The sequence below is a fragment of the Opisthocomus hoazin genome, chromosome 1 (genome assembly GCF_030867145.1).
Source record: "Opisthocomus hoazin isolate bOpiHoa1 chromosome 1, bOpiHoa1.hap1, whole genome shotgun sequence".
Lineage (NCBI taxonomy): Eukaryota > Metazoa > Chordata > Aves > Opisthocomiformes > Opisthocomidae > Opisthocomus > Opisthocomus hoazin.
This window is the reverse complement of record NC_134414.1, coordinates 1,091,200-1,112,752: the sequence shown is the minus strand read 5'-3', so window position 1 is coordinate 1,112,752 and position 21,553 is coordinate 1,091,200. Positions and strand designations below refer to the sequence as shown.

At 60.7% G+C, this 21,553-nt stretch overlaps 1 long non-coding RNA gene across 1 annotated transcript; it reads left to right on the top strand.

The window, feature by feature from the left end:
- The first annotated feature begins 9,947 nt into the window (after positions 1 to 9,947).
- On the top strand, positions 9,948 to 13,225 carry LOC142361206 (uncharacterized). Its single transcript, XR_012763829.1, has 3 exons — positions 9,948 to 10,198; positions 10,709 to 10,844; positions 11,522 to 13,225. It is a non-coding gene; the product is annotated as an uncharacterized LOC142361206 (long non-coding RNA).
- The last annotated feature ends 8,328 nt before the right edge of the window (positions 13,226 to 21,553 follow it).

Genomic DNA, 21,553 nt, shown 5'->3' with positions numbered 1-21,553 from the left:
GCTGCATGTCCCAGTAGTGGCAGCGATGGTTCCACAAGGACAAGGGGATCCCCTACCACTGAGCGGCTGGGGCGTGCGGGGATGGGAACCCCCCTGGGCTGCCCTCCCATCTGAATTGTTCAAATATTAAATGTTTTCTCTGTCCCCAGTGTCGTGGGTCATCCACCCATCGTGCGGCTGGGGGTGCAACCCCCTCAGTGCCCGAGCCCAGCGGGGACGGGCTGGCACCAGGCACCGCTGGCACCCACCAGACTGGGGCAGGGGCTGGCCGGTACCCCAGTGGGTGTGCTGGTGTCCAGAGGGACCTGGGGGGGCTGGAGAAATGGGTCAGCTGGACCCTCCTGGAGTTCACCAAGTGAAAGTCCTGGCCCTGGGGAGGAGAACAAGGCTGGGGAGGGACGGGGTGCTAGTACGGGCCCTCAGCCTGATGCCCAGAGGCTACTGGGGGCTCGGTGGGGAGCTGGAGATGGACTCTGGCTAGGGCCACCCACTGCAGCCAGGTTCGGGGACAGAGCAAGAGCAGGTTCCCAGGGACAAGGAGGACAGGGCACAGAGCCCCAGACATGTGAAGCCGCACCGCAGCGGCCACCTAGCCATGGCCAAGACCATGGGGCGGCTCATCCCGGCGTTCATCTGTGCCATCCGGGCCAACCAGGTGTCAACTGAGCAGCAACACGAGCTGCTGCGGGAGCTGCGGGCCCAGCGTCAAGGGGGAGAGGGGGGTGACAGGGAAGCCTGGGGCGGGATCCCTCCCGGGGAGCCCTCACTTCCCCACACCAAGACGGAGGAGCAGGTCCATCTGGCAGTGTGGCCCCAGAGCCTCGCGGTAGACTTGCCATGGAAGGACGAGGACGTGGACGAGGCTGTGGATGGGGTCCTACACTGGGACAGAGCAGTGGGCCTGGAGACACTCAGCTCCATGGAGGTGGAAAGGAGCAGCTCCATGGCGTTAGCAAGCAGCAGGTCCATGGGGCAGAGCGTGAGGATCGCGATAGTATCGAAGAGGAACAGCCCCATGGAGCCAGGCCGGAGAAGCCCCATGCAGCTGGACAAGAGAAGCCCGATAGTACAGAAGAAGAACCGTCCCGTGGAGCGGAAGACAAGCCCGACAGCACTTAAGAGGATCAGCCCAATGGGGCCGGGAACGACCAGTCTCAAGGGGCTCGAGAGGAGCAGCCCCACGGGGCCAGACAGAAGCAGCTCCATGGGACCAGACATGATTACCTCCATGTGAGGACCGGCCAGCACCATCCCTGCTGCTCTGGGCAGGAGCACCCTGGCAGAGACCAGAGCCCAGCAGCGGGTGCCCACAGGCAGGGCGCGTGGCCAGGCGTCCCCAGGGCCATGCAGGGCAGCATGGTGCCTGCGGGAGGGCTGCGCCCGGCTCTGGAGATGCGTCAAGGCCTAGTGGAGACACCGCTGCCGGCCCCAACACATCTGATGCTGCAAGCCCCCGTGTTGGCAACGATGGTCCCACAAGGACAACGGGTGCCCCTACCACTGAGCCGCCAGGGCTTGCGAAGCTCGGAACCCGGAGAGAATCCACTCCGGAGGACTCCAAAGGAGCAGCTCCATGGCGTCGGGCAGGAGCAGCCCCCGGGCAGCGGCAGGAGGAGCCTGGTGGAGCTGGAGAGGAGGAGCCCAATGCAAGTGAAGAGGAGCAGCTCCATGGGGCCGGGCTGGACCAGTCCCACGGGGCTGAAGAAGAGCAGCCAAAACTGGACATGAGGAGCCCCATAGGGCCAGGCAGGAGCAGGTCCATGGGACCGGCCAGCAGCACCCCGGCACAGACTGGACCCCGGCAACGACTGCCCACGGGCTGACCCTCTCCTCATGTCCTGCCCCTGCCCGCGCTGCCCAGCCCTGCCCGCCGGCCGAGGTCAGGGTGCTGCCCGTGGGTCCCACTGGAGGGGCCAGGGTGCAGTGGGGTCTCTTCCTTCTCCTCCTCTGCAGTGCCAGCACGAAGTCGTGGAGCAGGGAGCGCCTGTCCCCGCGGACCCCGCTGGCCTCCATGGACTCCCTGGGCTCCCTGGCCACCCTGTCGCAGAGCAGCTCCATTTCCATGGGCTCGCTCTACTCCTTCCTGGACCCTGGCCCAGAGCGATGGCGGAGCTGGCAGCACTCAACCACTTAGAAGCCTCCTGGTCCCCCAAGACTGTCAGGGGGGTCAGCTGGGGAGCCGGATCCAGACCGTGGCCAGGACCCCCCACTGCAGCCAGTGTCAGGGACAGAGCAAGAGCAGATCTCCAGGGTCAAGGAGGACAGGGCACAGAGCTCCGCAGAAGTGAAGCCGCACCCCAGCAGCCCCTCAGCCATGACCATGGGCACGGGGCAGCTCGTCCCAGAGCTCATCCGGGCCAAGCAGGTGTCAACAGAGCAGCAATGCAAGCTGCTGCAGGCACTGCTGGCCCGGCATCGAGGGGGAGCAGGAGATGGTGTGGGAGCCTGCGGTGGGACCCCCCCTGGGGAGCTCCCATGTCCACCCACCAAGACAGAGGAGCAGGTCCAGCTGCAACAGGTGAGGGCCAGAGTGTGGCCCCAGAGCCCTGGAGCACAGCTGCCATGGATTGACGAGGACGTGGACGAAGCTTTGGATGGGGTCCTACACAAGGACAGAGAAGTGGGCCCAGAGACCCTCAGCCCCATGGAGGTGGAAAGGTGTGGCAGCATGACACAATATGTTACGGCAGTCAAAAAGGAAGCAAGCACAGCAATAGAAAGCAGACAGAAGCAGAAGCACTTTACTGGGTATCCATAACATTTTTATATTCCCTTCTCCCCCACCCCCTGAATCTCATTGGTGAGGGTCTCTTGGCACGCGGTTCCTTTGTGCTTCTGATTGATCATCTTGTGTCGTTCACCCAATCTTCACGCTTGGCTAGCAGTTGGGGTCTGGCATCCTGTTTCTTTGTTCCTTTCCTCCTGTCCTTCAGCCACAGCTGCACCCCTCAAGGTACACCCTGGACTCCCCCATCCTTCCACATTACCCACCAGGTGCATGCAGGTGCTTGAGCAGAATCGATCCCGTGGATAGGTTTTCCCTGTCCCGAGGAGGGAAGAGCCCAGACTGTTTTTCCCGGCCAGTTCCTTAGATGTGTCCCAGGGACCTTCTCTCCTCCCACAGTGCGCAGGGGTTTGGGTCGAGCAGGTCCAGGCCGAGTGGCAGATTCCCTGGTGCTAGCGAGGCGAGTGGCTTCTGCTGAATGCGCCTCCCAGTGCTGGAATGTCCCGGCACCCTGTGCCTGTGCCCTGTACCCGGCACCCGTACCCTGTGCCTGCACAGCTCGGACTGCCCCGCGGTGTCACAAAGGGGGCCCTGGCATGGCTCACGGTGTCATAAAGGGGGGTGTGCCTGCCTGCTATAAAAGGGCTCTGCGAGAGCAGGCAGCTGGCTGGGGGCTTCAGTCTGCCGTTATCTCCTGGTTGCCCTGCAGCGTTTCTGGAAGCACCTGGAACGTAGGATGAACGTGGTGAGAGCGTGGGAACAGAACCGGAGAGGTGAGTGGCCCCAGCACCAAGCGCCCTGCAAACAGCCAACACCCCACGGCAGCGCTGAGCCGGGGCTGTGCCGGGGGCTGACGGCCGCTCACTCCATCTCCTCCCTCTATAGATTCTCCCACTGCTAATGGAAGAGCGGTGAAGGCCTTGCCGAGCGTGGAGACAGTGTGAGTGCTGGGGGAGTCCCCAAATCCTGCCCCAGACCCTCTCCCCATGCCCTGCCCCTGCCCGCACTGCCCAGCCCTGCCCGCCGGCCGAGGTCGGGCTGCTGCCCGTGGGTCCCGGTGGAGGGGCCAGGGTGCAGCGGGGTCTCTTCTCTCTCCTCCTCTGCAGGGACAGCACGGAGGAGTGGAGCACAGCCCCGCTGGCCTTGCTGACCTCCCTGGTCCCCCTGTCACAGAGCAGCTCCATTTCCATGGGCTCGGTCTACACCTTCCCGCATTCCTGGCGTGGTGCGATGATGGAGCTGCCGGCACTCAACCGCTCAGCACCCTCCCAGTCCCGCAAGGCTCTTTGCATCTTGGTGGGGCAGGCGGAGCCAGACCATGGCCAGGACCGCCCACTGCAGCCAGTGTCGTGGGCAGAGCAAGACCAGGACCCTGGGGACAAGGAGGACAGGGGACAGAGCCCCAAACATGTGCCGCCACCCCCCCCCAGCTCCCCACACATGCCCATGACCGTGGCGCAGCTCATCCCAGAGTTCATCCGCGCCATCCGGGACAACCCGCTGTCAACGCAGCAGCGACGCGAGCTGCTGCAGGCACTGCAGGCTCAGGATCAAGGGGGAGAGGGGGGAAGCAGGGGAGCCTGTGGTGGGACCTCCCCTGGGGAGCTCCCACGTCCTCCCACCAAGACAGAGGATGACGTCCCTCTGGCAGTGTGGCCCCAGAGCCTCAGAGAAGACGTGCCATGCATTGATGACAACGTGGACGAGGCTGTGGATGGGGTCCTACACTGGGACAGAGCAATGAGCCCGGAGACCCTCAGCTCCATGGAGCTGGAAAGGAGCAGCTCCATGGTGTCAGGAATCAGCACCTCCACAGGGCAGAGCGTGAGGAGCCCGACAGCGTCAAAGAGGAGCAGCCCCATGGCACCACAAAGGACCAGTCCCAAGGGGCTCGAGAAGAGCAGCCCCACGGGGCCAGAAAGAAGCAGCTCAGAGGTGGCAGACATCATTACCTCCATGGGAGGACCGGCCAGCAGCATCTCTGCTGCTTCCAACAGCAGCACCCAGGCAGAGACCAGACCCCAGCAACTGGAGCCCACAGGCAGGGCGCATGGCCGAGCGGCCTGGTCTCCACGCAGGGCAGGACGGTGCCTGCGGAAGGGCTGGCGACGCCTCAAGGCCTGGTGGAGATGCCACTTTCAGCCCCTACGTGACCGATGCTGCAAGTCCCAGTAGTGGCAGCGATGGTTCCACAAGGACAAGGGGATCCCCTACCACTGAGCGGCCGGGGCGTGCGGGGATGGGAACCCCCCTGGGCTGCCCTCCCATCTGAATTGTTCAAATATTAAATGTTTTCTCTGTCCCTGGTGTCGTGGTTCATCCACCCATCTCGCGGCTGGGGGTGCAACCCCCTCAGTGCCCAAGCCCAGCGGGGACGGGCTGGCACCAGGCACCGCTGGCACCCACCAAACTGGGGCTGGGGCTGGCCGGTACCCCAGTGGGTGTGCTGGTGTCCAGAGGGACCTGGGGGGGCTGGAGAAATGGGCCAGCAGGACCCTCCTGGAGTTCAGGCACATCTCTGCAGGGAGGTGCCAAGAGGATGGGGGCCGCAGGTGGTGGGCACAGCCACGAGCAGTGGCAGCAGTTTGGGGTGCTGCTGGGTTTCTTGGGTGGTTTTGGGGTGGCGTGGGACCCTTGAAGGGCTAATTCTGACTGTAACTGCTCCACAGGGGTCACTGGTCAGCGAGGATCCATCTGGCCTGAAGGGCAAGGACACCCAATGGCAAGAAGGGGTTAAACTGGCTGGAAGCTGGGGTGCCAGGGACAGGAGGACTCCTTGCGAGGCAGTGAACTTTCCCTGGGTGCTGAGATAAGGAACAGCCTCAGCACTGTCTTGTAGCCGTCCTGGAAGGGGAGCGCTCAGGGCCCAAGCTCAGGGGCCACCTTAGTGCAGCAGAGCTGGGCAGGAGGATGGACCTGGGGCTGGGCTGAGGTGCCCCATGCCCGATCCTCCCCCCCTGTCCCTTGCTGCACATCTCCTGCTCTCCCTTGGCCCCGTGTGGGCCTCAGCTTTGTGCTCCTCAGTTTTATGTGGGACCAGAAGCCACATGTGCGTAGCGTCTGAAGAACTTTCACGTGGACGGGATCGAGTCCAAGCTCTGTCTTCTCATGGATGCCCGCGCCTCCCCTTCTATCCCTCTGGGCTGCACAGGCCTGTAGTTCTGTATTTCCTCACAGAGAAAAGCTAAACTCTGAAGGCTTTTCACACAGAGGGGATCAGGTCACAGCTCTGTCTTGTTGGGGATGCTCAAACCTTCCCTCCTGCCCCTTGCTGCACATCTCCTGCTCTCCCTTCGCCGTGTGCAGGCCTCAGCTTTGTGCTCGTCACGTTTATGTGGGCCCACAAGCTGAATGCGTGTAGCGTGTCAAAAATTTTCGCGTGGACGGGATTTAGTAAAAGCTCTGTCTTCTTAGGGACTATCAAACATGCTCTCCTGTCCCTTGCTGAACAACTCCTGCTCTCCCTTTGCTGCATGCGGGCCCCAGCTTCGTGATCCCTTAGTCTTATGTGGGCCTGGAACGTGAATGTGCGTAGCGTCTGAAGGCTTTCTGCGTGGAGGGGATCGAGTCCAAGCTCTGTCTTCTCAAGCATGCCCACTCCTCCCCTTCTATCTCTTTCCGCTGCACAGGCCTGTAGCTTTGTTGTTCCTCACAGAGAAAAGCTAAACTCTGAAGGCTTTTCACACAGAGGGGATCAGGTCACAGCTCTGTCTTGTTGGGGACGCTCAAACCTTCCCTCCTGCCCCTTGCTGCACATCTCCTGCTCTCCCTTTGCCATTTACAGGCCTCAGCGTCATGCTCCCTCAGTTTTATGTGGGCCCAGGAGCAGAATGGAGTCTCTGGCAGAAAGCGCCTGGAGAGACTCCAGGTCGCCCGTAGGGTGCTGGAGTCGGGGATCTGGAGGATCTGGAGAAACATTAGCAGCACATGGAGGAGCTGGACTGCTTCCCAAGTGGTTGCTCCTGAAGCACAGCTCTTCTTGGCACCTCGATTGCCGGTGCCAAGCTGAGTGTCCAACGCGAGGGTCCCATCTGTCTGCAGTGATCACGCATCGCCGGGATGCTGCCCGGTTGTGTAGGGATGAGGTCAGGAGGGCCAAGGCGCAGCTGGAGCTCAACTTGGCAAGGGATGCTAAGAATAACAAGCAGGGCTTCTCCGGGTATGTCAGCCAGAAATGGAAGGCTAAAGAAAGAGTACCCACCCCGCTGAACAAGAATGGTGACCTCCTATCAAGAGACGAGGAGAAGGCTGAGGTGCTCAGCAACAGTTTTGCCTCAGTCTTCACTGGCAACCTCTCTGCTCGCCCCTCCCCCGTCGATGGACTGCAAGGTGGGGACCAGAGGGGCAAAGCCTCTCCCTGCCAGCTTGGACTCATCAAAGAGCGTCCCATCATCACGAAAGCCAAAACCCCGGTGACAGCACCAGCCATGCAGCCAAGTGCTGAGCCGCATCACACACCTGCTCCTGCCTGCACCCCTTCCTTCAGATGCTCAGAGCAGAGCAAAGGACATCGTGAGCACCCACCCCCTCCAGCCGCAGCCCCGCAGCTTCGCACTCTGGCTGGATCCTGCCCACCTTCCCGCTGGCCGTGCCATTCGTGCCCAGGGGAAGCAGCCACAGCGGCGGACAGTGCCTGTTCCTCACAAGCTGGGGCCTCCTCCTGATGAGGAGAAATAAAGAAATAAATAAGCTTAGACAGTGCTTATGAAGACTTAGGGAATGCTAGTCTAGCTCAGCTCCCCAAATTCCTGAGCTTGCCAAATTCCTGAGCTCCCCAAATTCTGTATCTGTTTGAGTGATAAGGCTGGAAAGAAGAGTTACACAACAAGAAGCCTACACTTCAAGCCAGCCGTAGCCAGTTCCGGAGTTTGGGAAAAGGCCCAGAAGTAACTGAGCCTGCGTGAAGTTCAAAGGTTACTAGCGGTGACCAAGAGGAGTCACCTATCTTCATCCCCAAGACCCTGACGACCACCCCAAGGAGGCACCGCGCAAGCGCAGTCGGGAGGAGTTCATGGAAACGACTTCTTGGAACTAATCTTAATAGAGAGCAGGAAAGGCTGTGCCTGTGTCTGTGAATATGCAGAACAGAGCTGTCCAAGTTACAGACGGCCTGGCGATATCGGCGCGCCCGCCTCTGGCGGTGCTGCCCCCGTGCCCAGCGCTGAACAAAACAGACCTACTTGAAATCGGAGCGCGGTGGAGTCTCACCTTGTCCGCAAGTCACTCCTCCAGCCACGGCCCGGCCCTCAGCACCCGGAAGGCAGCCGGTGATAGAGGGGATTGTAAGAAATGTGAAACTATAACAAAAAGCCTTAATATTTTCTAGTTTTTAGTAGTCTTTAGTACTGTAACTTGTATTTCTGCATGCACAGTGATCTAACAATATAACTGTTACACTAATCCCTGTTTTCTCATTAAGGAATGTAGTGGAAGGACATGGGCACAAGCTATCACTTAGTCGTTAGACAAAATAATTAAGTGAAACAAAAGTGGTCTTGATTTTCAGCAAATAATTGGGATAATTGTGGGATAAAAGAGACTTCTAAATAACTCTACTCCAGACAGCTCAGCCTTGGGAGGGCAAATGCGCCAAGCTACAGAGATAAGGAGGCACCAAGAGAGCAACAAGACTGGAGCAAAACAACCTGAAGGACACGATGGACGTGATGCTAGAACTGAGTTTGCGCAGAGACAAATGTCAATCAGTGAACAGCGTGATGAAGAGGATGGGCCTTCATCTTGGGACCCCCGAAGACCACCCAAAGATACTAACAGACATGCGTGAAAGATATTTACATATGCTAATTAGTTCCTAGAAATATAATGAATAATGACCTGTGTGATTGTATTTAACCTGAAGCAACCGGGTGTCTGGCGCGCACGTTTGGAGGAGAAATCCCCCGTGTGCCCGGCGACGCAATAAAGAATCCCTGCTGAGCAGTGTACATTGTGCTGTTAGGTTTTTCTTACCGGATCTTCGAATCAGTCCCCCAGCACTCCCACTCCCTCTCCGCAGAGCTGCTCTCCAGCAGCTCAGCCCCAGCCTGTACTGGTGCATGGGGTTGTTCCTCCCCAGGGGCAGGACCCTGCATTTGCCCTTGTTGAACCTCATCAGGTTCCTCTCTGCCCAACTCTCCAGCCTGTCCAGGTCACGCTGGATGGCAGCACAACCTACCGGTGTATCCACCACTCCTCCCAGTTTGGTGTCATCAGTAAACTGGCTGAGGGTACACCCTAACTCTTCATCCAGGTCACTGCTGAAGAAGTTGAACAAGGCTGGGCCCAGTACTGACCCCTGAGGGACACCACCAGTTACCGGCCTCCAACCAGACTCAGCGCCGCTGATGACAGCCCTCTGAGCCCTGCCATTCAGCCAGTTCTCAATCCACCCCACCAACCACTCATCCAGCCCACACTTCCTCAGCTTCCCTAGGAGGATGTGATGGCAGACCGTGTCGAAAGCCTCGCTGAAGTCCAGGTAGACAACATCCACGGCTCTCCCTTCATCTACCCAGCCAGTCATGTCATCACAGAAAGCTATCAGATTGGTCAGGCATGATTTCCCCTTGGTGAATCCATGCTGACTACTCCCGATAACCTTCTTTTCCTCCACTTGCTCGTTGATGGCCTCCAGGATAAGCTGCTCCATCACCTTTCCCGGGATGGAGGTGAGGCTGCCCGGCCTGTAGTTCCCTGGGTCCTCCTTCTTGCCCTTTTTGAAGATTGCAGTGACACTCCCCAGCTCCAGGGCCGCTCTCCGGCCCCCGCAGCCTCGGCCCCCCCCGCGCCTCCGTCCTGAGGGAACTCGGCCCGCGGCCGCCCTAATGGGGGGGGGGGGGGGCTGTCCCGCCGCAGTCTCCCCTCCCCGCCGGCCCCGCAGCAGCTCGCAGCGCTCCGGCACGAGCCCCCCACGCCCCGGCCCCGGCCCCGGCCCGGCGCGGGGCTGCTGCGGGACGGCTCCCCGCGCCCGGTGCCCCCCCCCCCCCCCGGATCCTGCTCCCGCCCGCTCCCCTCAGCGGCTCTGGCGCGCGCCGCTTCCCGCCCCGGCAGCGAGCCCTGAGGCGAGCGAGGGAGCCGCGCGCCCCGCCCGCTCTCGCGAGAGCGGCTGGCGGCACCTGGGCGGGGCCGGGGCCGGGGCCGTCGTCTCCCGGCGGGGCGGGCGGCGCCATGTTGGGAGCTTGGCGGGCGGCGAGTCGGGGCCGGGTGCGGCGGGCGAGCGGGGCTGCGCTGGGCGGGGCAGCGTCCTGCGGCGGGGGCCGGGGCAGGGCCGGGGTGCGGGCAGCGCCGGGCGGCTGCGAGCGAGCTGTGCCGGGGGGAGCCCCGGGAGGGAGCGGCGAGGGCTCGGCGAGGGGGACTCTGTGCTGAGGGGCAGCGAGGCAGGCGGCTGTGGGCCCGGCCGGGAATGCCGTGCCGCCGGCTGCCTTCCGGGTGCTGAGGGCCGGGCCGTGGCTGGAGGAGGGACTTGCGGACAAGGTGAGACTCCACCGCGCTCCGATTTCAAGTAGGTCTGTTTTGTTCAGCGCTGGGCACGGGGGCAGCACCGCCAGAGGCGGGCGCGCCGATATCGCCAGGCCGTCTGTAACTTGGACAGCTCTGTTCTGCGTATTCACAGACACAGGCACAGCCTTTCCTGCTCTGTATTAAGATTAGTTCCAAGAAGTCGTTTCCATGAACTCCTCCCGACTGCGCTTGCGCGGTGCCTCCTTGGGGTGGTCGTCAGGGTCTTGGGGATGAAGATAGGTGACTACTCTTGGTCACTGCTAGTAACCTTTGAACTTCACGCAGGCTCAGTTACTTCTGGGCCTTTTCCCAAACTCCGGAACTGGCTACGGCTGGCTTGAAGTGTAGGCTTCTTGTTGTGTAACTCTTCTTTCCAGCCTTTTTGGGGAGCTCAGGAATTTGCCGAGCTGAGCTAGACTAGCATTCCCTAAGTCTTCATAAGCATTGTCTAAGCTTATTTATTTCTTTATTTCTCTTCATCAGGAGGAGGCCCCAGCTTGTGAGGAACACGCACTGTCAGCCGCTGTGGCTGCTTCCCCTGGGCACGAATGGCACGGCCAGCGGGAAGGTGGGCAGGATCCAGCCAGAGTGCGAAGCTGCGGGGCTGCGGCTGGAGGGGGTGGGTGCTCACGATGTCCTTTGCTCTGCTCTGAGCATCTGAAGGAAGGGGTGCAGGCAGGAGCAGGTGTGTGATGCGGCTCAGCACTTGGCTGCGTGGCTGGTGCTGTCACCAGGGTGTTGGCTTTCGTGATGATGGGACGCTCTTTGATGAGTCCAAGCTGGCAGGGAGAGGCTTTGCCCCTCTGGTCCCCACCTTGCAGTCCATCGACGGGGAAGGGGCGAGCAGAGAGGTTGCCAGTGAAGACTGAGGCAAAACTGTTGCTGAGCACCTCAGCCTTCTCCTTGTCCCTTGATAGGAGGTCACCATTCTTGTTCAGCGGGGTGGGTACTCTTTCTTTAGCCTTCCATTTCTGGCTGACATGCCCGGAGAAGCCCTGCTTGTTATTCTTAGCATCCCTTGCCAAGTTGAGCTCCAGCTGCGCCTTGGCCCTCCTGACCTCATCCCTACACAACCGGGCAGCATCCCGGTACTCTTCCCAAGCTACCTGTCCCCGCTTCCACTGCCTGTGCAGTTCCCTCGTGCCCTTTCGTTTGAGCAGCAGGTCTCGCCTCAGCCGTGCTGGTCTCTTCCCTTCCTTGCCTGACTTCTTACACCTGGGGACTAAGAGCTCCTGCGCTCTCTGGAAAGCATCCTTCAAGAAGTGCCAACTCTTTTCTGCTCTCTTGTCCCTGCAGGCACTTTCCCGTGGGGTCTGACTGACTGACTGTTTGAAGAGCTGCAAGTTGGCTTCCCAAAAGTTCAGGGTCCTGACTATACTCCTCTCCCACATCCCTCAGGACTGTGAACTCCAGCGATGCGTGATCACTGCAGACAGATGGGACCCTCGTGTTGGACACCCAGCTTGGCACCGGCAACCGAGGTGCAAGAAGAGCTGTGCTTCAGGAGCAACCACTTGGGAAGCAGTCCAGCTCCTCCATGTGCTGCTAATGTTTCTCCAGATCCTCCAGATCCCCGACTCCAGCACCCTACGGGCGACCTGGAGTCTCTCCAGGCGCTTTCTGCCAGAGGCTCCATTCTGCCCCTGGACCCACATAAAACTGAGGGAGCATGACACTGAGTCCTGTAAATGGCAAAGGGAGAGCAGGAGATGTGCAGCCAGGGACAGGAGGGCAGGTCTGAGCGTCCCCAGTCAGACAGAGCTTTTACTTGATGCCCTCCACGCGAAAAGCCTTCAGACGCTACACACATTGAGCTCCTGGGCCCACATTAATCAGAGGAGCAGAAGGCTGAGGCCCGCACATGGCGAAGGGAGAGCAGGAGGTGTGCAGCAAGGGGCAGGAGGGAAGGTTTGAGCATCCCCAACAAGACAGAGCTGTGACCTGATCCCCTCTGTGTGAAAAGCCTTCAGAGTTTAGCTTTTCTCTGTGAGGAAATACAGAACTACAGGCCTGTGCAGCCCAGAGGGATAGAAGGGGAGGCGCGGGCATGCGTGAGAAGACAGAGCTTGGACTCGATCCCCTCCACGTGAAAGTTCTTCAGACGCTACACACATTGAGCTCCTGGGCCCGCATAAAACTGAGCAGCACAAAGCTGAGGCCCACACGTGGCCAAGTGAGAGCAGGAGATGTGCAGCAAGGGACGGGGGGGAGGATCGGGCATGGGGCACCTCAGCCCAGCCCCAGGTCCATCCTCCTGCCCAGCTCTGCTGCCCTAAGGTGGCCCCTGAGCTTGGGCCCTGAGCGCTCCCCTTCCAGGACAGCTACAAGACAGTGCTGAGGCTGTTCCTTATCTCAGCACCCAGGGAAAGTTCACTGCCTCGCAAGGAGTCCTCCTGTCCCTGGCACCCCAGCTTCCAGCCAGTTTAACCCCTTCTTGCCATTGGGTGTCCTTGCCCTTCAGGCCAGATGGATCCTCGCTGACCAGTGACCCCTGTGGAGCAGTTACAGTCAGAATTAGCCCTTCAAGGGTCCCACGCCCCCCCAAAACCACCCAAGAAACCCAGCAGCACCCCAAACTGCTGCCACTGCTCGTGGCTGTGCCCACCACCTGCGGCCCCCATCCTCTTGGCACCTCCCTGCAGAGATGTGCCTGAACTCCAGGAGGGTCCTGCTGGCCCATTTCTCCAGCCCCCCCAGGTCCCTCTGGACACCAGCACACCCACTGGGGTACCAGCCAGCCCCAGCCCCGGTTTGGTGGGTGCCAGCAGTGCCTGGTGCCAGCCCGTCCCCGCTGGGCTCGGGCACTGAGGGGGTTGCACCCCCAGCCGCGAGATGGGTGGTGTAACCACGACACCAGGGACAGAGAAAACATTTAATATTTGAACAATTCAGATGGGAGGGCAGCCCAGGGGGGTTCCTATCCCCGCATGCCCCGACCGCTCAGTGGTAGGGGATCCCCTTGTCCTTGTGGAACCATCGCTGCCACTACTGGGACTTGCAGCATCGGTCACGTAGGGGCTGAAAGTGGCATCTCCACCAGGCCTTGAGGCGTCGCCAGCCCTTCCGCAGGCACCGTCCTGCCCTGCATGGAGACCAGGCCGCTCGGCCATGCGCCCTGCCTGTGGGCTCCAGTTGCTGGGGTCCGGTCTCTGCCTGGGTGCTGCTGTTGGAAGCAGCAGAGATGCTGCTGGCCGGTCCTCCCATGGAGGTAATGATGTCTGCCACCTCTGAGCTGCTTCTTTCTGGCCCCGTGGGGCTGCTCCTCTGGAGCCCCTTGGGACTGGTCCTTTCTGGTGCCATGGGGCTGCTCCTCTTTGACGCTGTCGGGCTCCTCACGCTCTGCCCTGTGGAGGTGCTGATTCCTGACACCATGGAGCTGCTCCTTTCCAGCTCCATGGAGCTGAGGGTCTCCGGGCTCATTGCTCTGTCCCAGTGTAGGACCCCATCCACAGCCTCGTCCACGTTGTCATCAATGCATGGCACGTCTTCTCCGAGGCTCTGGGGCCACACTGCCAGAGGGACGTCCTCCTCCGTCTTGGTGGGGGGACGTGGGAGCTCCCCAGGGGAGGTCCCACCACAGGCTCCCCTGCTTCCCCCCTCTCCCCCTTGATCCTGAGCCTGCAGTGCCTGCAGCAGCTCGCGTCGCTGCTGCGTTGACAGCGGGTTGTCCCGGATGGCGCGGATGAACTCTGGGATGAGCTGCGCCATGGTCATGGGCATGTGTGGGGAGCTGGTGGGGGGTGGCTGCACATGTCTGGGGCTCTGTACCCTGTCCTCCTTGTCCCCGGGGTCCTGGTCTTCCTCTGCCCCCGACACTGGCTGCAGTGGGCGGTCCTGGCCACGGTCTGGCTCCGCCTGCCCCACCGAGATGCAAAGAGGCTTGCGGGACTGGGAGGGTGCTGAGCGGTTGAGTGCCGGCGGCTCCATCATCGCACCACGCCAGGAATGCGGGAAGGTGTAGACCGAGCCCATGGAAACGGAGCTGCTCTGTGACAGGGGGACCAGGGAGGTCAGCAAGGCCAGCGGGGCTGTGCTCCACTCCTCCGTGCTGTCCCTGCAGAGGAGGAGAGAGAAGAGACCCTGCTGCACCCCGGCCCATCCACCGGGACCCACGGGCAGCAGCCCGACCTCGGCCGGCGGGCAGGGCTGGGCAGTGCGGGCAGGGGCAGGGCATGGGGAGAGGGGTCTGGGGCAGGATTTGGGGACTCCCCCAGCACTCACACTGTCTCCACGCTCGGCATGGCCTTCACCGCTCTTCCATTAGCAGTGGGAGAATCTACAGAGGGAGGAGATGGAGTGAGCGGCCGTCAGCCCCCGGCACAGCCCCGGCTCAGCGCTGCCGTGGGGTGTTGGCTGTTTGCAGGGCGCTTGGTGCTGGGGCCACTCACCTCTCCGGTTCTGTTCCCAGGCTCTCACCACGTTCATCCCGACGTTCCAGGTGCTTCCAGAAACGCTGCAGGGCAACCAGGAGATAACGGCAGACTGAAGCCCCCAGCCAGCTGCCTGCTCTCGCAGAGCCCTTTTATAGCAGGCAGGCACACCCCCCTTTATGACACCGTGAGCCATGCCAGGGCCCCTTTGTGACACCGCGGGGCAGTCCGAGCTGTGCAGGCACAGGGTACGGGTGCCGGGTACAGGGCACAGGCACAGGGTGCCGGGACATTCCAGCACTGGGAGGCGCATTCAGCAGAAGCCACTCGCCTCGCTAGCACCAGGGAATCTGCCACTCGGCCTGGACCTGCTCGACCCAAACCCCTGCGCACTGTGGGAGGAGAGAAGGTCCCTGGGACACATCTAAGGAACTGGCCGGGAAAAACAGTCTGGGCTCTTCCCTCCTCGGGACAGGGAAAACCTATCCACGGGATCGATTCTGCTCAAGCACCTGCATGCACCTGGTGGGTAATGTGGAAGGATGGGGGAGTCCAGGGTGTACCTTGAGGGGTGCAGCTGTGGCTGAAGGACAGGAGGAAAGGAACAAAGAAACAGGATGCCAGACCCCAACTGCTAGCCAAGCGTGAAGATTGGGTGAACGACACAAGATGATCAATCAGAAGCACAAAGGAACCGCGTGCCAAGAGACCCTCACCAATGAGATTCAGGGGGTGGGGGAGAAGGGAATATAAAAATGTTATGGATACCCAGTAAAGTGCTTCTGCTTCTGTCTGCTTTCTATTGCTGTGCTTGCTTCCTTTTTGACTGCCGTAACATATTGTGGCATGCTGCCACACCTTTCCACCTCCATGGAGCTGAGGGGCTCTGGGCCCGCTTCTCTGTCCTTGTGTAGGACCCTATCCAAAGCTTCGTCCACGTCCTCGTCAATCCATGGCAGCTGTGCTCCAGGGCTCTGGGGCCACACTCTGGCCCTCAGCTGTTGCAGCTGGACCTGCTCCTCTGTCTTGGTGAGTGGACATGGGAGCTCCCCAGGGGAGGTCCCACCGCAGGCTCCCCTGCTTCCCCCCTCTCCCCCTTGATCCTGAGCCTGCAGTGCCTGCAGCAGCTCGCGTCGCTGCTGCGTTGACAGCGGGTTGTCCCGGATGGCGCGGATGAACTCTGGGATGAGCTGCGCCACGGTCATGGGCATGTGTGGGGAGCTGGTGGGGGGTGGCTGCACGTTTGGGGCTCTGTACCCTGTCCTCCTTGTCCCCAGGGACCTGGTCTTGCTCTGCCCCCGACACTGGCGGCTGTGATGGGTCCTGGCCACGGTCTGGCTCCGGCTCCCCCACCGAGTCGCAGACAGCACTGGGGGACTGGGAGGGTGCTGAGCGGTTGAGTGCTGCCAGCTCCGCCATCGGACTGGGCCAAGACTCCAGGAGGGAGTAGAGCGAGCCCATGGAAATGGAGCTGCTGTGCAACAGGGAGGCCAGGGAGCCCAGGGAGTCCACGGAAGCCAGCGAAGCCCGCGGGGCCTTGCTCCACGCCTCCGTGCTGTCCGTGCAGAGGAGGAGAGAGAAGAGACCCCGCTGCACCCCGGCCCCTCCACCGGGACCCACGAGCAGCACCCCGACCTCGGCCGGCGGGCAGGGCTGGGCAGTGCGGGCAGGGCCAGGCACGGTGTCATGGTCTGGGGCAGGATTTGGGGACTCCCCCAGCACTCACCCTGTGTCCACGCTCGGCATGGGCTTCCTCTTTGGCATCTCCAGAGCCGGGCGCAGCCCTCCCGCAGGCACCATGCTGCCTTGCACGTCCCTGGGTAGCCTGGCCACGCGCCCTGCCTGTGGGCATTTGCTGCTGGGCTCTGGTCTCTGCCAGGGTGCTCCTGCCCGGAGCAGCAGGGATGGTGCTGGCTGGTCCTCCCATGGAGGTCATGATGTCTGCTGCGACGGAGCTTCTTCTGTCTGGCCCCGTGGGGCTGCTCCTCTCGAGCCACTTGGGACTGGTCCTTTGTGGCCCCATGGGGCTGCTCCGGTCAAGTGACTTGGGACTGCTCTAGCCCGGCTCTGTGGGGTTGCTCCTCTTCAGTTCCATTAGGCTCTTCCTGCCCAGCCCCACGGGGCTGCTTCTGGACGGTGCCATGGAGCTGCTCCTTTCCATCCCCTTGGGCCTCCTCCTGTCCATGGCCATAGGGCTGCTCGTGTCTGGTCCCATGGACGTGCTGCTGCCCTGTCCCAAGGAGCTTTTTTCTGACTGCATGGGGCTGCTCCTCTTCAGTTCTGTCGGGCTCCTCTTCTCCTGCTCCACGGGGCTGCTCCTGCCTGACACCATGGAGCTTAAGCAACAGATATGGGGCTCTGGAATGTGAGGGACCGGCCACAGAGGATGTGGGTGAAGGTGAGGCTCCATCCAGGGGGTTGCCTAGAACGAGTCAGACAGCCCCAAGAATTACGACTGCCTCAACTAAGAAAAAAAGGAGGGTCATTGTCATAGGTGATTCCCTTCTGAGGGGAACAGAGGGCCCGTTTTGCTGACCGGACCCATCCCACAGGGAAGTCTGCTGCCTCCCTGGGGCCCGGGTTAGGGATGTTGCGAAGAAACTCCCTGGTCTGGTGCAGCCTTCTGATTACTACCCCCTCTTGGTAATGCAGGTTGGCGGGGACGAGATAGCAGAAAGAAGTCCCAAGGCCATCAAAAGGGACTTCAGGGCACTGGGGCGATTGGTTGAGGGATCAGGGGCGCAGGTGGTGTTTTCCTCCATCCCATCAGTGGCAGGGAACAGCACTGAAAGCGGCAGGAAAACTCACCTGGTTAACAGGTGTCTCAGGGACTGGTGCCATCGGTCAAATTTTGGCTTCTTTGATCACGGGGAGGTGTACACAGCACCGGGCCTGCTGGCGACAGGTGGAACTCAGCTATCTCAAAGGGGAAAAAGGATTCTTGGCCACGAGCTGGCGGGGCTCATTGAGAGGGCTTTAAACTAGGTTCGAAGGGGGAAGGGGATATTGCCCAGCTCACTAGGGATGAGCCTAGGCTTGGAGTGCCAAGGCCAGGGGTGAGATTGACAGCCCAGCTCAAGTGTGTTTACACCAACGCACGTAGCATGGGCAACAAACAGGAGGAGCTGGAAGCCATTACGCAGCAGGACGGCTACGACTTGGTCGCCATCACAGAAACATGGTGGGACAACTCGCATGACTGGCATGCTGTCATAGATGGCTACAGACTCTTTAGGAAAGACAGGCCAACAAGGAGAGGTGGGGGAGTTGCTCTATATGTGAGGGAGCAAGTAGAATGCATTGAGCTTGGCCTGGGGGCAAATGAGGAACAAGTTGAAAGCTTGTGGGTTAGAATGAAGGGACAGGCTCATAAGGGTGACATTACGGTGGGTGTGTACTACAGGCCACCTGACCAGGAGGAGGAGGTTGATGAGGCCTTCTACAGGCAGCTGCAAGCAGCCTCACAGTCACAGGCCCTGGTTCTCGTGGGGGACTTCAACCACCCTGACATCAGCTGGGAAGACCATACAGCTAGGCAGGCGCAATCCAGGAGGTTCCTACAGAGCATCGACGATAACTTTCTGATGCAAGTGGTGGAGGAACCAACAAGGAAAGGCGCGCTGCTGGACCTTGTGTTAACAAACAAGGAGGGACTGGTGGAGGATGTGAAGGCTGGAGGTAGACTCGGCTGCAGTGACCATGAAATGGTCGAGTTCAGGATCCTGCGTGGAGGAAGCAGGGCGATAAGCAGGATCAAAACCCTGGACCTCAGGAGGGCTGACTTTGCCCTCTTCAAGGAGCTACTGGGAGGAATCCCGTGGGCCAGGGCTCTCGAAGGCAGGGGGGTCCATGAGTGCTGGTCGCTCTTTAAACAACACTTCTTCCATGCACAGGAGCAATGCATCCCCCTGAGAAAGAAATCGAGCAAAGGAGGCAGGAGACCTGCATGGTTAAACAAGGAGCTTCTAGCGGAGATCAGGCAGAAGAGAAAGGTGCATGGAATGTGGAAAGAGGGGCAGGCCATTTGGGAAGAGTACAGAAACGTGGTGAGAGCATGCAGGGATGCAACGAGGAAGGCCGAGGCTCACCTGGAATTGAAGCTGGCAAGGGATGTCAAAAACAACAAGAAGGGCTTCTTCAACTACATCAGCAGCAAAAGGAAGGCTAGGGACAATGTGGGGCCACTGCTGAATGAGGCGGGTGTCCTGGTGACGGAGGATGCAGAGAAGGCAGAGCTACTGAATGCCTTCTTTGCTTCAGTCTTCAGTGCTAAGACTGGCCCTCAGGAATCCCAGGCCCCGGAGGTAAGAGAAGAAGCCTACAAAGAGGACGACTTTCCCTTGGTCGAGGAGGACTTTGTGAGGGATCGCTTAAGTGATCTGGATGCCCACAAATCCTTGGGCCCCGATGGAATGCAGCCATGAGTGCTGAGGGAGCTGGCGGATGTCATTGCTGAGCCACTCTCCATCATCTTTGAGAGGTTCTGGAGGACAGGAGAGATACCCGAGGACTGGAGAAAGGCCAATGTCACTCCAATCTTCAAAAAGGGCAAGAAGGAGGACCCAGGGAACTACAGGCTGGTCAGCCTCACCTCCATCCCGGGAAAGGTGATGGAGCAGCTTATCCTGGAGGCCATCAACAAGCAAGTGGAGGAAAAGAAGGTTATCAGGAGTAGTCAGCATGGATTCACCAAGGGGAAATCATGCCTGACCAATCTGATAGCTTTCTGTGATGACATGACTGGCTGAGTAGACGAAGGGAGAGCCGTGGATGTTGTCTACCTTGACTTCAGCGAGGCTTTCGACACGGTCTCCCATCACATCCTCCTAGGGAAGCTCAGGAATTATGGGCTGGATGAGTGGTCAGTGAGATGGATTGAGAACTGGCTGAATGGCAGAACTCAGAGGGCTGTCATCAGCGGCGCTGAGTCTGGTTGGAGGCCGGTAACAAGTGGTGTCCCTCAGGGGTCAGTACTGGGTCCAGTCTTGTTCAACTTCTTCATCAACGACCTGGATGAAGACTTAGAGTGTACTCTCAGCCAGTTTGCTGATGACACCAAACTGGGAGGTGTGGTGGACACACCAGCAGGCTGTGCTGCCATTCAGCGAGACCTGGACAGGCTGGAGAGTTGGGCAGAGAGGAACCTGATGAGGTTCAACAAAGGCAAATGCGGGGTCCTGCACCTGGGGAGGAACAACCCAATACACCAGTACAGGCTTGGGGCAGACCTGCTGGAGAGCAGCTGTGCAGAGAGGCACCTGGGTGTCCTGGTGGACGACAGGTTGACCATGAGCCAGCAGTGTGCCCTGGCTGCCAAGAAGGCCAGTGGGATCCTGGGGTGCATTAGGAGGAGCGTGGCCAGCAGGTCGAGGCCAGTTCCTGCTGGCCCATTTCTGCAGCCCCCCCAGGTCCCTCTGGACACCAGCACACCCACTGGGGTACCAGCCAGCCCCAGCCCCAGTTTGGTGGGTGCCAGCGGTGGCCGGTGCCAGCCCGTCCCCGCTGGGCTCGGGCACTGAGGGGGTTGCACCCCCAGCTGCGTGATGGGTGGATGAACCACGACACCAGGGACAGGGAAAACATTTAATTTGTGAACAATTCAGGTGGGAGGGCAGCCCAGGGGGGTTCCCAGCCCCACATGCCCCGGCCGTTCAGTCGCAGGGGAACCTGTTGGCCTTGTGGAACCATCGCTGCCACCACGGGGCCTTGCAGTATCGGCTGCGTTGGGGCCGTCAGCGGCGTCTCCCGCAGGCCTTGAGGCTTCACCAGCCCTCCCGCAGGCACCATCCTGCCTTGCATAGCCCCGGGGCTGCCCGGCCACACGCCTTTCCTGTGGGCACCCGCTGCCAGGGCCCGGTCTCTGCCTGGGTGCTGCTGCCCGGAGCAGCGGGGATGCTGCTGGCTGGTCCCATGGAGCTGCTCCTGCCAGGCCCTGTTGGGCTTCTTCTCTTCAGTTCCATCAGGCTGATCCTGCCCAGGCCCAAGCTTCTGCACTGAGCCATGGAGCTGCTCCTTTCGAGCCCCTTGGAGCTTCTGCTCTCCATGGCCATAGTGATGCTCGTGCCTGGTCCCACGGACCTGCTTCTTCCCAGTCTCATGAAGCTGCTCCTACCTGGTCCCATGGAGCGGCTTCTGTCTGGCCCCATGAGGCCACTCCTCTTCACTTCCATTGGACACCATGGAGCTGCCCAGCCCCACGTGGCTGCTTCTGACGGTCCCATGGAGCTGCTCCTTTCGATCCCCTTGGGGCTTCTCCTGTCCTTGGCCAAGAGCCTCTTCTGTCAGGTGCCATGAAGCTGCTGCTGCTTGGTCCCATGGAGCTGTTTTTTGGTGCTCTGTGGGGCTGCTCTTCTTCAGTTCTGTCGGGCTCCTCTTCTCCAGCTCCATGGGGCTGCACCTGCCCGTCCCCATAGGCCTCCTGCCCAGCCCCGTGCAGCTGCTGCTTCCCAGCTCCATGGAGCTGAGTGTCTGCGGGCCCTTTTCCCTGTCCTTGTCTACGACACCATCCACAGCCTCGTCCACATCCTCGTCCATCACGGGAGGTCTGCTCCAAGGCTCTGGGGCCACACTCCCAGATGGACCTGCTCCTCCTTCCTCATGTGTGGACATGGGAGCTCGCCAGGAGAGGTCCCACCACAGGCTCCCGTGCCACCATCTTCTCCCCCTTGATGCTGGGCCTGCAGCTCCCGCAGCAGGTTGCAGCGCTGCTCCATTGACACCTGGTTGGCCCGGATGACGCGGATGAGCTCTGGGATGAGCTCCCCTGTGGCTGTGGCCATGGCTGTGGGGATGCTGGAGGTCGGCTTCAGATGTATGGGTCTCTGTGCCCTGTGCTCCTTGTTCCCGGGGACCTGCTCTTGTGCTGTCCCCGCCACCGGCTCCAGTGGTGGGTCCTGGTCACAGTCTGTCTGCAGCTCGCCACCGGCCCCCCAATAGACTTGGGGGGCCGGGAGGGTGC